The sequence below is a fragment of the Ochotona princeps genome, chromosome 5, assembly GCF_030435755.1.
Source record: "Ochotona princeps isolate mOchPri1 chromosome 5, mOchPri1.hap1, whole genome shotgun sequence".
Classification (NCBI taxonomy): Eukaryota; Metazoa; Chordata; class Mammalia; order Lagomorpha; family Ochotonidae; genus Ochotona; species Ochotona princeps.
The window spans coordinates 8,164,395-8,179,151 of NC_080836.1; the positions used below are offsets into that span (position 1 = coordinate 8,164,395).

At 38.3% G+C, this 14,757-nt stretch overlaps 1 protein-coding gene across 1 annotated transcript in view; it reads right to left on the reverse strand.

Moving 5' to 3' along the window:
- LOC101519617 (contactin-associated protein-like 5) overlaps positions 1-14,757 on the reverse strand; it is a 384,664-nt gene that overhangs the window by 231,100 nt on the left and 138,807 nt on the right. The gene's annotated exons all lie outside the window — the stretch shown is intronic.

The window sequence follows — 14,757 nt, forward strand, 5'->3', positions numbered from 1 at the left end:
CTGTATATGTCTCTACAAGGGTTAATTGTCAAGGTGATTGTATTCCCGGAAGTCTGGAATCTCCAAAGAAGCACTTACAGTCTGTTACAGGAGAAACTGCCGCTTCCTGAAACATCACAAAACAGACAGGAAATAGAAAGGATCTTGGGGTTTTAAGATTTATGGGAAAGACAGCAACCTTCGAGGCATGCTGTTTTATGACTCTGCATTGAAGTGATAGGATCGAAATCTCAAGCCTATGCACTGTAAATTTCTACTGACTGCTTTTTACTTTATGTCATGAAAAAGCTCCAAATTGTGTATTTGCCCACTGTCACATAGCTATTGATTTTCACATAGACTCTTGCTATAAAGACCCCACACTTACTTTGCTTGACATGCTTCTTGTTCATGGCACGAGGTAGCCACCTCACTGAAGATTAAAATCATTTCACTCACCTTGGAGTTTGCTCAATTTCTCTGAACCCCAACTCTACTTTCAAATCAAAGATTTCGACTATTGAAATCACTAATCAAATCAAAGAGTTTCACTATTGAATATACCTTATAATAGAATGCTGGATTTTTTTTCATGCCTACAATGTCAGAATACATTTAAATAGCCAAACAGTGGATGCTTGATTGTTTTTGAAGGCTTATACTGTTGCAATAAAATGGGACAAAGCAGTGGGGGTGGAGGAGTGAAGAAAAATCCCAGAGCCTGTAGAACTATATCATAAAACTAATCAACTAATTCAAACAAAGGGAAATAAATGACCAAGACTTATTTTAAAAAGCTACTTAATAATAGTGAGGAAGTTAGGGGGTAATGTTGTATTATTGATTTATTTCCGGTAAATATGAACACAGATTACAATTTTTAATCGGCATATTATTTTAGAAACAAACCTGGACTATTCAGAATGCTTTTACTATAATATAGAGAAGGAGTTATTTTCATACTTGTGCTTATGTTAACCATTTCATGAATAACCCTAGTTTTTTTTTTCCCTTGCTTTGAAACGGAACCTTCACTTTGGACTTAAACTATATTCATAATAGGATTCTCTCTCTCTCTCTCTCTCTCTCTCTCTCTCTCTCTCTCTCTCTCTCTCTTTCTCTCTCTCTCTCTCTCTCTCTCTCCACACAAGCACACACACACACAACAATACATATTTATATTCACACATGCACACACATAAAGTGTGATCTCCCATTCAGAATACCTTCTCTGAGTAGCTACTGATACGCCAAGCATAACTTCTAAATGTTTGCATTTTTCCTAAGTTCCACACTATTTCTGCCTCAAAAAAGCATTTTAACATAGTATAGACGATAGTGATTATTAATCCTTCTGTGAATTTTTTAAATATTTATTTATTTTTATTTGAGAGGCAGATTTTACAGAGAGAAGTAAAGGTATATGCAGAAGGTATTCCATCCACTTGTTCGCTCTCCAGCTGGCTGCAACAGCCAGAGCTGAGCTGATCCAAAGGAAGAGGACTAGTCAGATGTGCTTCTGTGCTCTCTTTGTCTCAGTATGTATATATAATATAATATAATATTATATATATATTATCTTCCACAAATGAGAGAATACATTTGCTGTTTTTAGCATTTATCATTCAGTGTCTGGTTGATATTACTTAATGTGATAATATCTAATTGAGTTTATTTTTGCTGTGTCAGAAATTCATTCTTTTTATAGATGAATAAAGATCCATTTTGTATATATATATATATACATATACATACCATATTTCCTTTATTTAGTCATCTATTGATAGACATATAAGTCAATTTCATAGCATTGCTATTGTGAATAGTCCTGCGATAAATGTGAAATGAAGCTATCTTTTTATTTTTTAATCATTATTTATTTGGGTTTTTTTTTTTTTTTGCTTGTTTATTTATCTGAAACACTCAGAGAGAGAGGCAAAAGAGAGAGAGATTTTCTATCCACTGGTTCACTCCAAAGGGACCACAACATGAGGGGCTGAACCAGGCCTAACATAGAAGCCTAGAACTTTCCCTTGTGAATAGCAAAGCCCACATACTTAGTCCTTTAGCTGTATTCCCATGGACATTGTCAGGGAACTGGATAGAAAGTTCAGCAACCTAGACTATTTCAGCGTTGATCTGTGTTACCAGGCATGGTGGTGCCTTACTTAATTCACTGTGCCAAAATGTGACATTCCTTTTGCATGTAACACCAGAAGCAGGTTTACTTGATCGCATGATACATGCATTTGTAAATTTCGAGGACTCTGTACTCTTCTCCATATTGATGGGCCTCTCTGTATTGCCAAAAGGTTGTCTTTTCGCTCCATCTTCTCTGCTTAGCTATTAAAGGTCATTTCTGTTTGCATGTCAACTTCAGGATTATTGGCCCTAATGCTGTGAAGAGTGACATTCATTTTTTGACACAGATTCCATTTAATCTTTAAATTGTTTCGGGTCACATGGACAGTTTAGTAAGAATAACTTTTTAAATCCATGAACACAAGATGTTTTTCCACTTTTTGTGTCTTCTAATTCTTCGTTAATGGTTCATCGTTTTGATTGCACAGGCCTTTGTTATCTTAAGCTATATTTTTCCTAAGATATTTCACTTTCTTAAGCTACTGAAAATGGGATAGCTCTGATAAGTGATTATCAACAAGATTTTAGTGTGTGAAAATTCTGATGATCTTTGATTTTGTATCCTGCAACTGTGCAAAATATTTGAGTCATTTACACTCACTAGAGGTTTCGTTAGGTTTATCTGCCTGTTCTACTGTTTACTTTTTTCTATTTAGTAAATTGTGCATACTTTTAGGTTGTTAGATCATGTAGTTTTGAGCTAATTATACATATAAGTATATTCATGGGTGATTTATGAATATATAAATTTGGGTTATTATTTAAGGACACTAAAAATACTGAGAGTACACTTATTAATTTTGAGAAACATCTTGTAAAACTATTTTGTTTAGTTATTACATAATAGTATGATTTGATTCATTATGTTATTCAAATATTTTCAATTTTAGCAACTTAAAAATTTTAAAATAATCCATTTCTTAAGTATTTGTGTAAATGACATTTATAATGTAAAAATACAGCTACAATTTTGTTGTTTTCCTGTTAAAATGGATGAAACAGATGTTCTGAGATTTGATGACTGTCTATATTCCTTGCCTACATTTTTACAAAATAGTATTCTTTTGTTTTCTATTTATGGCATTCTTTATTTAGTGGAGGCTTAAGCCTATAACTGCCAAACAAGTTAGAAGTATGCTTTTGTAAGAATTTATAGAAAAAAAAGAAATAAAGGACAAGGGAGTATGGAAGGTTTACCATGGGCTTAAATATTTATATACGAAATGTTAAAAATTTGTTTACAAGAATGGCAAAGAAAAACAGGAAAAAATGTATTGGCTTGCAGTTAAAATGAAACAATTGTAACTTCTACTTTGTTTATCAAAGCCTTCAAAAAAGTTCCTCCAGGAAGTAAAAACCCCTTTTCATGGTGTGAGCCAGTATTAAAGGAATGGAAACAAAAATTAGAACTGTTAATATTTAATGAAACTCTTGTTCTTTTAAATTTTTGATGAATCTTAAATAATTTATTTTATTTCTTTCAACTAAACCAAAAAGATTCAGAGTAGTGTGTGTGTGTGTGTGTGTGTGTGTGTTCCACAAAGCAAACAGTGTGGAGGACACTGTTAAACACAGGCATAAATTCCTATTACATTTAGGGGAGTCGGCTCTCCTCATCAAAGCAGAGGATTTTTGGAGGATTCCAGTGAGGATAAGAGTTCTATAGTGGTAGAGGCTTGCTTCCTGCTTCTCTATGAGAGATTGAAGCTGAGTGAAGTTGGGGAATACAGGGAGAGAAACAGATCATGGGAAACTTCCCACAACCTCAATTCTTGTATTAGAGCTGTTTCAAATTCCAGATAACCTGGCCCAGCGCAGTGGCCTAGTGGCTAAAGTCCTCAACTTGAACGTACCGGGATCCCATATGGGTGCCAGTTCTAATCCCGGTAGCTCCACTTCCCATCCGGCTCCCTGCTTGTGGCCTGGGAAAGCGGTGGAGCACAGTCCAAGGACTTGGGACCCTGCTCCTGTGTGACCCTGCTCCTGTGTGGGACACCCAGAAGAAGCTCCTAGCTTCAAATCGGCTCAGCTCCGGCCTTTGGGGTCACTTGGGGTGTGAATCAATGGATGGAAGATCTTTGTCTCTGTCTTTCCTTCCCTCTGTATATCTGACTTTCCAATAAAAACAAACGAGTCTTTAAAAAAAATTTCAGATTACCCTTAGCCACATTACACTATTTTCTAATGCTGCTTACCTTCTCTATAAATTTAATATATGTAAATCTGTATATAATCCATACAATAAAAATAATTTAAATGGTTTTGCTGATTTCCTGGTCAGAGGTGCTATTGATACTGAATTTGCTTTCATATTACAAGCCTGATGAACTCCATTATATAGTATATACTTATCATACAGAACAAAGAGTGTGTTTTAGGGTCATCATGTATATGGGGTGACCCACATGCCTTCAGTATATGGTAGAAAGAACTGGAAACCCAAACTACCAGGTCAGGAGCTCACTCATGGACTGGCAGTTTGCTAATATCGCAATTTCCAAATAAAATCCATCTTATCAAAATCGCCTTTTTCAGTTGATATTAATAGAAACTTTTTTGTTCTTATTTTCCCATCTGATAAACATTTCCAAATAAACCTTGCAGATGCTTACCACAAATCTGACTCACTAACGGTTGAGCCCTTACTTGCTGTGAAGCATGGCCCAAGACACTGTGGTTGAATTAGGGACAGATCACACAGAGTGTGACATTCTTCTGGAAACAGGGCTCATTTCTGAAGACAACACCCTCTTCCAGTAGGTTCATGAATGGCAGAGTGTGGTGAGATCAGCATGAAGAAACTGGATGCGCCCTACCAGCAGAGAAGGTAGAGTGGTGTTTGAAATAATGGAAGAAGTGCCAGCTGGACAGGGGTCTTAAGAAACGCAGAACTGAAAGGAATGCAGTTTGGAAACTACAGAGAAGTCTGACAAGAATGGAGAGCAATAGACAGGAGTTTCTTAGATCATCCAGGCAACACACACACACACACACACACACACACACCAGAAATTTGCCAGGAGATTCCCATACTAGTGACTTCAATAATGGAAAATCAGAGGTTTAATTGGAAGCAATCATTGGAGCTAGGTACCCAGATCCTTAGATACTGAGCTGAACAGCATGAGAAGTTATGGAAGTAGGTAAATAGGAGTCACCCTTAGAAACACGTCACCGGGGCCTGGCGCGATAGCGTAGTGGCTTAAGTCCTCACCTTGCACACCCTGGGATCCCATATGGTCACCGGTTCTAATCCCGGCGGCCCTGCTTCCCATCCCGCTCCCTGCTTGTGGCCTGGGAATGCAGTTGAGGATGGCCCAAGGCCTTGGGACCCTGCATCTGCATGGGAGACCTGGAAGAGCTCCTGGCTCCTGGCTTCGGATTGGCTCATCTCCAGCCGTTGCACTGACTTGGGGAGTGAATCATTGGACGGAAGAACTTGCTCTCTCTCTCTCTCCTCCTCTCTGTATATCTGACTTTCCAATAAAAATAAATAAATGTTATTTAAAAATGAAACACATCATCGACGTCTTTGTGAGACTGACAGATCCTCTGAGACGTTCATTTGTCCTCAGCTAAGAGGTGAGATGAGAGACTGACGAATGGATCTGGAATGCTCAGCTCTCCTCAACAGAGAGGCGTAAAAAGCTGTTTCAGGTAAGAGGGCAGACTCCCTGCACCAGTGACCCCCAGATCCCAGCAGGACAAACAGTTGCTTCCTCTGAGTCTATGCCCACATTCCTCCGTCTCCATTATGTCTATCCTGATGACACCCCAAACTGCAGCAGTTCCCTCCGTTACCAAGCTGCCAAATCAATCACCTGGGTTTGCCATGTACTTCTTCCCACGCCATTTGTGAATCTTGTTTACATTATAATGTATTTGTCACATTTGCTACTTATAACTTATCTTCCTGATTAAATTCAAACACCATGGGGTAGCAGGGGTGGGGTGCTCTTTGCTCTTTTCATTGACATAGTCAAAGGGCTTGAAGTGAGACTATATACATAGCAAATTCTAAGTTGAGTTGGGTGAAATCTTTTGGAATATCTCCTTAAAAATAGTTCTCAAACACACAAACAATATCCTCTTTTGGAATATGCAATTCTAGGAGGTAGGTTAAAACTCCTCACATTCATCTGTTGATTTGGGTCAAACAAGGTCACTAACAACATAATCTTAGATCTGATCTTGACTTGGTTGTCCTTTTTGATAATCCAACTTCTTTTTTCCTGACTTTTCTTATTTATTGCTTATGACAGATTGCATGTTGTGCCTTTCATTGATCTGAAAGGTCAGCAAGACCTTCTTTCAGAATGCAAATTTTCAGTGTCTGGCAATATTGACTGGTGCCTGATAGAAGTGATCACATTATAGGTAGACTCCAACCGGGTAAGCCCAGGAGAAAGCCTGCTTTGATGTTAAGTGAATGAGGCCCCTCAAATCTATCACTCTCTTTTCCCTTCACCCCCTTCCTCTTCTGTCTGGTATCTGCTTGTTTCTTTTTCATTCTTTGATTTTACCTCACTGACAACAAGTTTATTCCTCTCTTACTAGCTTTTTCTCTGACTTCACATAAAGTAAGTATTCCTCTTCCCGTGTAGTCACTTTTCTGGGAGTTCCGCCATTGGAAAGGCTGGCAGCTCATTTCACAGGGTACATTATCTGGGACAACACTGGTAGTTGCAGCAGTGGGTTGCAGTAAAGATGGTTGTCTTTCTCTCTGCCTCTTTGTCTTTCAGGCCTCACCATGCTTCCTCTCTCTCTCACTTCTTCCTTCTCTCCTCCCTCATATGTCCCTACCATATGATGCTATCTTTTATAAGACACTTTTGTCAGAAGAATATATCAACCTGTGCTCTTCAACTACCTAAATCTGTAGTCAAATTAATTATACCCAATCTCAAGTACTTTGCAATGACAAAAAAAATGGCCTAGTTCAACAAGTTCTCAGGTTTCTTTTTTTGTTTGTTTGTTTTTTGCTGTTGTTAAACTTAGGTACCTTGGCTAGCACTTTAAATAATGTTAGTGGCTAAGTCCTTTCCTTGCATGCTCCAGGATCCCATAGGGGTGTCAGTTCCTATCCCAACTTCTCCATTTCCCTTCCAGCCCCCTGCTTATGGCCTGGGAAAGCAGTAGAGAACGGCTCTAGGCCGTGGAACCCTGCACCCACGTGGGCAATCTGGAAGAAGCTCCTGGCTTTGGATCAGCTTAGCTCCCACCATTGTGGCCACTTGGAGATTGTCTCTCCTTCTCCATAAATATAAATAAATCTAAAAAAGAAAATGCATGCTTGTTTCTGTGTTCAATCCATCGACTCAATGAAAACCACAGATTAGAGGTCCCTCATACACCCAGAAAAGAATATCTCTTTCAATGAAACCAGTGTTCCAGATGGCACCAGTATGCATCTTGCAGGGGAGGCACTTGTGAGCTCTGAGGAGGAGACAAGCAAACTTTCCACTGGCATTTAGACCATGTCTTTCTCACACATCACCTCAGGGTTTCTGCCCCAACAGATCCGAGACTTCTTTGGTCAGTCTTACTGTTCCCTCTAGTGTTCCTTGAAGAGGCCAAGTGTACCTTTGTCTGCAGGATGGACAGAGCTTACACATGTGGGTTATGTTTCTGAAAGTCCATCTACCAAGCTAGGGGGAACAGAACACATTTCATTCAAGAGTTTCTTAGCTTGATTTGTAGCTCCTGAAGTATTAAGATTTAAAATATGTTGTTCTTCATTTTTCATTCATCTTGCTTCAGGCCCTACATGTATCCCAGTAAGACCTGGATAACTACATTATTTAATTCATTATCCCTGTAATTTAGTCCAAATTCAACCTATTCCAAAATTTCTTATTAGTCGTTTCGATTTAAAATAGGAGGCTAATTAAAACCTACAACCACCCCCCCTCGTAGAAATAATATGAGCATTTTTACAGAAGTTTGTGGAATTAAAGAATAAATTAACTTCAGTGCAAAACAAATTTAAAAGTACATGATCAGCTTTAATAATATATGTTTTCCATGAATTTTAGGAAATACTCCCACATAAGTGTTTGCTTCAAATATGTTTGCCCCAAAATAAATTCATCTTTTTATTTTAGTTTTCTCCATGAACATTATAACATGTACTTTGGAAACAAGAAAATAAATTAGTGTCTGCTCCTTTAGTTCACATTAATGAAAATAATTAGTTTTGTTTGATAATAATATCAAAGTATTTCCTCCATCATATTCAATAAGATTAGCTTACTACACATTTAAGACGAATCTTGTTTCATCACTCCCTATTATGAAACTTGATGAAAAATGAAACTACCAAGTCTACAGTTTGCAAAGATCTTCAATTTAAAGTCAAAAGGGAAAAAGTATAAGTGATGCAGTTCCAGAGCTCAGGGCTCACGCTAAGCACTAGATTGTTAGAGCATCTCCAGGGACTGATGCTCCCTGGAAGGAAAGCCTTCCCACCAGAGGGTTCTCTGCTCCAGTGGCTGTGCAGTCCCAGCTTAATGCATGTGGTTAGAGCTCCTCCAGCACTCTGTGCCTTGGGTTGATGTTTATAATGCAGTGAATGATAAATTCACAAACAGGATAGCTTTACAAGTTAGGCAAAATCACAAAATGACTCACATAATGGAAACTCTTTTCCTTTCTTCCCCCTTTCCTTCCTTTTTTTTTTTCTGTTTACATCTAAACATTTTCCCTTATTTTATTCTATTGATTTCCCTCCACCTCAGCCTTTCCATTATAACCCCTGAGGTTCCAAAGTAGGGAGCAAAGGTCAATGGAATTTGCAGTATCACATAATGTAGACAAGCTTCCTATTAACCTCTTGCTATTTTGCTCACCAAATAAGCAGATTTAGGATGCCTTGCCAGTTCTTTAATCGTGTCTGGGTATAAGAACAACATCCACTAGGGACTATCCAGAAAGAGTGATAATTGAGTCCAAGGAAGAAGTCAGAAATTTAGTACTGGAAGAAACATAGAGCACAATGCATATGTTCTCTAATTCAAAGAAAGAAAATTTATTTAGTAAATAAATACATGTTGTCAATGTTTATCTACCAGATACAATGCTATTCTACACAATATTATAGAGCTAATGGAAAACAATGAAGAAATTCTCAACCTTTATTATGAATTTAAATTGTAAATCTGGAATAGGGAAGAGGAAATAAATGAGCACATTTAATTATAAATCAAAAAGTGATAATTCTTCCAAAAGCACTATGAATAACAACAAATCATAGCTCTCCATTTTATAAGTAAATATAAAACCTTTTAGATTACATATTTGTTCTGTTGCCTCTGTTTTTTTTCTTGAAATAACATTTCTACTTGTGGTTCAACATTCAAAACTGAAGGAAAGCTTGTAGGAAAAGCCTTCTGCCTTCCTCTTTGTCCCCATACTCAGAAATCTCATCTTCCCTGCTGTTTTAGGATCTGCTCTGAAATTGGTGGGCCATCCAGTTCATGCATTCCTTTCTGTATTTTTCATGATATTGTTTATTCTTATATTTCAGATTACCTTTTCTTTTCATTTAAAATTTGTGTTGAAATTAGTTCCATACCAGAATACATGGCATTGCCTCATCCTTGCATCTTTTTTATCTTTCGAATTTAATAATTTTTTAAAATTTTAAAAGATACAAAATCGTGCATATTTAAGGAGTACTGTGTGATAACTTGCATATGAGTGCATTGTATAATGATGAGTCAGGGTAAATACGTTTATCTTCTCAAACATTTAATATTGTCTTTTTAATAGAGAAAACATTCAGAATTCTATGTTGCAGTTTTAAACATAGAGAAACACACATGACGTTCAATATTGCATCATCCTGCTATGCGTTAGTGCTGTAGGACTTCTTACTCTTATGCAGTGTGTAGTACTCATCAATCAAGATTTCTCTGTCCATCTGCCATGACCTTCCCCTCTCCATGCTCTCATAATCAGCCCTGCATTTTTAACTTCTTTTAGATCAAGTGTATATTATTTCCACATATGAGTGAGATTAGGTGAGATTTTTTGTTTGTGATCCCCAAACCCACTGCAGCAAATGACAGAATTTTTTTTAATTTAGTTATTTTTATTGAAAAGGCAGATCTACAGAGAGGAGAGATAGAGAGGAAGATCTTCCATCTGATAGTTTACTGCCCTAGCGTCTACAACGGCCAGAAATTAGTGGATCTAAAGCCAGGAGCCCAGAGAATCTTCTGGGTCTTCCACGCGGGTGCAGGGTCCAAAACCTTTGGGCTGTCCTCAGCTGCTTTCCCAGGCCACAAAGCAGGGAGCTGGATGAGAAGCAGTGCATTCAAGATGAGGATTTCATCTGCTAGGCCAACACACCAGGCCCAGAATTTTATTTTTTAATGGATGATAACATTCTATCACATATAGATACCACATAGTCTTTACGCCACTCACTGATGGACAATGACTTGGTTGTTTCCAATTCTCATCTATTATTGTGAGCGATGCTGCAATACACATGGGAACGCCAATGTCTCTGAGAGATGAATTTGGTATTCCTAGGATATATGCCTAGTGGTAGATTTGCTAAATGATACCATGCTTCTATTTTGATTTTCTGAAGTACCCACTCCAAATTAACAAATTTGCATTCTCACTGAGTGCTACAATTCACTTTTTCTACATCCTCACCAACACTTGTTGTTGTTGTTGTTTTTCGATATTAGCAGGTCATACCAGAAGGAGGTGATATCTCCTGTGGCTTTGATTTTCATCTCCTTGATCATTAGTGAGGTTGGATATTTTTTATCCACCTGTTTGGTCATCTGTCATTCTTTTAAATGAGCATATTTTACATTTTTTATGAATAGGCTGAGTATCCTCATTAGAAGTGAAAGCTAACTAATCAATCTGAAAATACAAAGGAGTAATTTTTAGTAACTTTTAGTTTCAGACACAGTAGATGAAGGACAATGCATAGTCTCTACCCCACATACCAAGGAAATGATGACTAAGCAAAAGGGATGCAGTGATGGCATGAGCTATATGATATTCCCTTTTCTGAGAACCCAACTCCAGGTTATGATTCAGCAATTTGCAGAAAGCATAATAATCACAACCTTCCTCACAATCTGGGAGGTAATAGGAGCTTGCTTTTGCCAGCGTCCCGGGGTATGGAGGCACATGGCAGAAGGGCTTCAGAGCAGGTCCCCATTGTCCTGCTCCAGAGGGAATCGCAAGGCATTCTGCCAAGACTCAGATCAGTTGTGGTCTGAGTGTGTGGCCAGTGTGGATGCATAAAGCTTACCCAGGTACCGTAGCTGAGATGCTACATGTGAGGTTCTCAAGATACTTTTTTAAAAGATTTATTTATTTTTTATTACAAAGTCAGATATACAGAGAGGAGGAGAGACAGAGAGGAAGATCTTCCATCCGATGATTCACTCCCCAAGTGAGCCACAACTGGTCGGTGCACGCCGATCCAATGCCGGGAACCAGGAACCTCTTCCAGGTCTCCCACGCGGGTGCAGTGTCCCAAGGCTTTGGGCTGTCCTCCACTGCTTTCTCAGGCCACAAGCAGGGAGCTGGATGGGAAGTGGAGCTGCCGGGATTAGAACCGGCGCCCATATGGGATCCCGGCGCGTTCAAGGTGAGGACTTTAGCCTCTAGGCCACGCCGCCGGGCCCAAGACATTTTTTTAATTCATTACCATTAAATCAACATTTTGGTAATTTTCCATCTTTTACTTTCCCTAGCATATATCCCATCATATATATTTGTTTATACTTACAGAGTAAAGTGCTGAAACTGTTGTTTTGTTTTTGATTGAAATTATAAAATCTGTAATACTGTAAAATAGTGCCACTATCTTTTAAGAAGTAGTTGTTTTCTTCATATTTTTCTTCACAATTTGAAATAAGTCAAAGTATTGATTTGTCTAACCTGATGTCAAAATACTGTATCATGTGTTACTGTTTCTTAGTTTTTTCTTAATAAACAAATTCAAAAATATTCATCCACATATTTAAAAACTGTTTTGAGTATTTTTAAGAACTGTATTATTTATTTGTAAGTCAGAGATAGAAAGAAAGGAAAACAGAAGGACTCACTTTCCAAGTTGCTACAAAGCCTGAGTCTGGCCAGGTTAAAATGAGGAATCAAGAGCTTCATTCATGTCTTGCATATGGGTAAAAGAGCCCAAACATGTGAGTCGTATTCTGCTGCTTTTTCAAAGCAGGCAGTTGGAGCAGAAGAACAGAATGTTAGGACCAAACCATTACCCATGCAGGATGCTGGAATTGAAACAATGGCTTAATGTATACAGACAATGCTGGCTTCAAATTAGAAATCTGAAATGCTTATTTTCTTGACCTATTTGCCCACTGGGTTGTAGATTTCTCTTTTTATTGCAGGATGCTGTATTTCTTGGGAAACAGTTTTTCAGGTTTGGCAGAATGTGGTATTATTATATATGCATTTTATATGGACGACCTTGGGATTTTGAGAATTGTTTTGGCAGAGAGATGTTCTTACACATTTTACTTTATGATTTCCAAAATTTGCCAAAACCAATAGGAATCACTTTTTAAAAAGATATTGATATTTTGATGATATTGGAATACACATGAATTTGTCATTGTCTGAGCATTATAGTCTTTATTTAAATTTTTTTAGTAAATCATTTTTGTTTAAAAACCTTTTATATTTTAAGCATCAAGCCCTTTCAGCATCTGTGTAATAATACATTGTGTGTTTGTAAAAACATGGTTTCAACATACAGAGGCACTGTGTGGTGCTGACAGGGAAAGAGTTCCGGGATGGCAAGGATGCTAACGAAGGGCCATGATCCTCAGTTTCCAAGAGCCCTTCTGTTATTGGTTGAACACAGGGTGATCCATTGTTGCCTTCCTCAAGGCCTTTGAAACTCAGGTATGCAGTGATATGCACCGGGAATATGGTCCAATGAGAAGTACAGGATCTGCAAGTCTACTTTTAGTCTTTCATGTAAAATTCTAGGAGCCCTTGCCTGTTTTTGCCTTCTGCATGGCTGGCAGCTAAGCTGACAACTGTGTCTCCCTTAATGTGGCAAATCTCCCACTAGCTGCCACACAGAAATCATCCTGCCACTGGGTTCATGTCCTTTTGCAGTCTAAGATGATGAAAGGAGGGCATACGATTTCCACTAACACCCTGAGATTTGGCTAATGTCTATAGCCCTTCCATGTACTCCTGAGGAACCATGCTTTTGCTAGTTATTACTAACCACATTCTTTATATAGTTGAGAGTTAAGATCACAATTAGAAATTACATTGAAAGTATGTTGTTACAAACATGTTTTAAAAGTATTAGGGAAGAAAGGAGGGTTGAAGCAACAGAGGAGGGAGAAGGGAAGGATGATAATTATCATTAATATATTTTAATATTATAAATGTAGTATCTTTAATATATTTAATATATTTGATAAAATGTAATATCTTTAACATTATGTATGTAACACACGTTTTCTCTTAATGCATATATATGTGTGTATAGATTTAAGAAGAAATGAAGATGCCAAATTTCATTAAGTATCACCATATCATAGTAAAATTTTTAAAAGATTTCTCTAGTATAGTTGACTGTGATATAAAGCTGGCTCATGTATGAATCTAATGTGGTAGGACAAGCTCTGGCTGGGTCACAGACCAACCAGGATGTAACCAAATCAATCCTCTCAGTTGCTGATATCCAGGTTCATACGGGTTCATGGCAGAAAGGGAATCAATTTTAACCACCAGGAACTATTGGGAGACGGTAAGTTTAGGTTTAGGTGTGTTTTACCTCTGTTTCTTCCAATGGGCTGCTTGTTTTGCTCACACATCAAGGTAGGGGTGGATTTCCTCTCTCAGATTGTTCATCCAACCAGTTCATGGTACAACAGTGAGTGGCACACAGGGTTGTAGGGTTGGAGCACCTGCAGTTCAGTTCTTCCCTCCCCACACAACTTTTAAAACAGATCTTCCATGCTGGAGACTTCTCTTGACATGTAAACCTCATCTTCCAGCACAGTCCACTTGTCACACTGCTTGTCTAGTTAACTTGCCTTCTTTCATTGTCATCAGAAAAAATTAGTCGCACCGTATACCAAAGTCGTGGCATCTCCAAAGCAGAGTTGCTCAGAGAACGCTCCAAGCTCGAAGTGTTCAAGGGGAACACTTTCACAGACATCAAGACATGCAGGTGTGTCCTCAAGACATCAGCTCCAAAGTCATCAATTGTGACTTCATTGGATTCTGTTTCCCTCAATGCTGGTATTTCATTTCTTGTCACCTAGCATTTCATTTCTTGTCACCTAGCTGTGATCTCATATGGATTCTATGAGTCAGCGTGGACACAGGCAGAACTACACAAAGACTAAAGGAGAGAAACGGAATCCTGCTGCTCTACATTCTCATAGTGTGGCTGTGTCACCTGTGTATTTCCATCTCACTGCAGAGATTCTGGCTGAACGCTGCCTCTTGTCGACTGTGAGTCACTGAAAAGGGGCAGCTGAGACCCAGAACAAGGCTCCTCAGCACCCCATGTCTTCTCTCAACTGCTCTGTGCGTGTTTTAGCTATTTATCCCTCTATTTATTTATTCATTGCCTGCTGTCCTGCAAGAAGCCTGGGAATGCGCAGG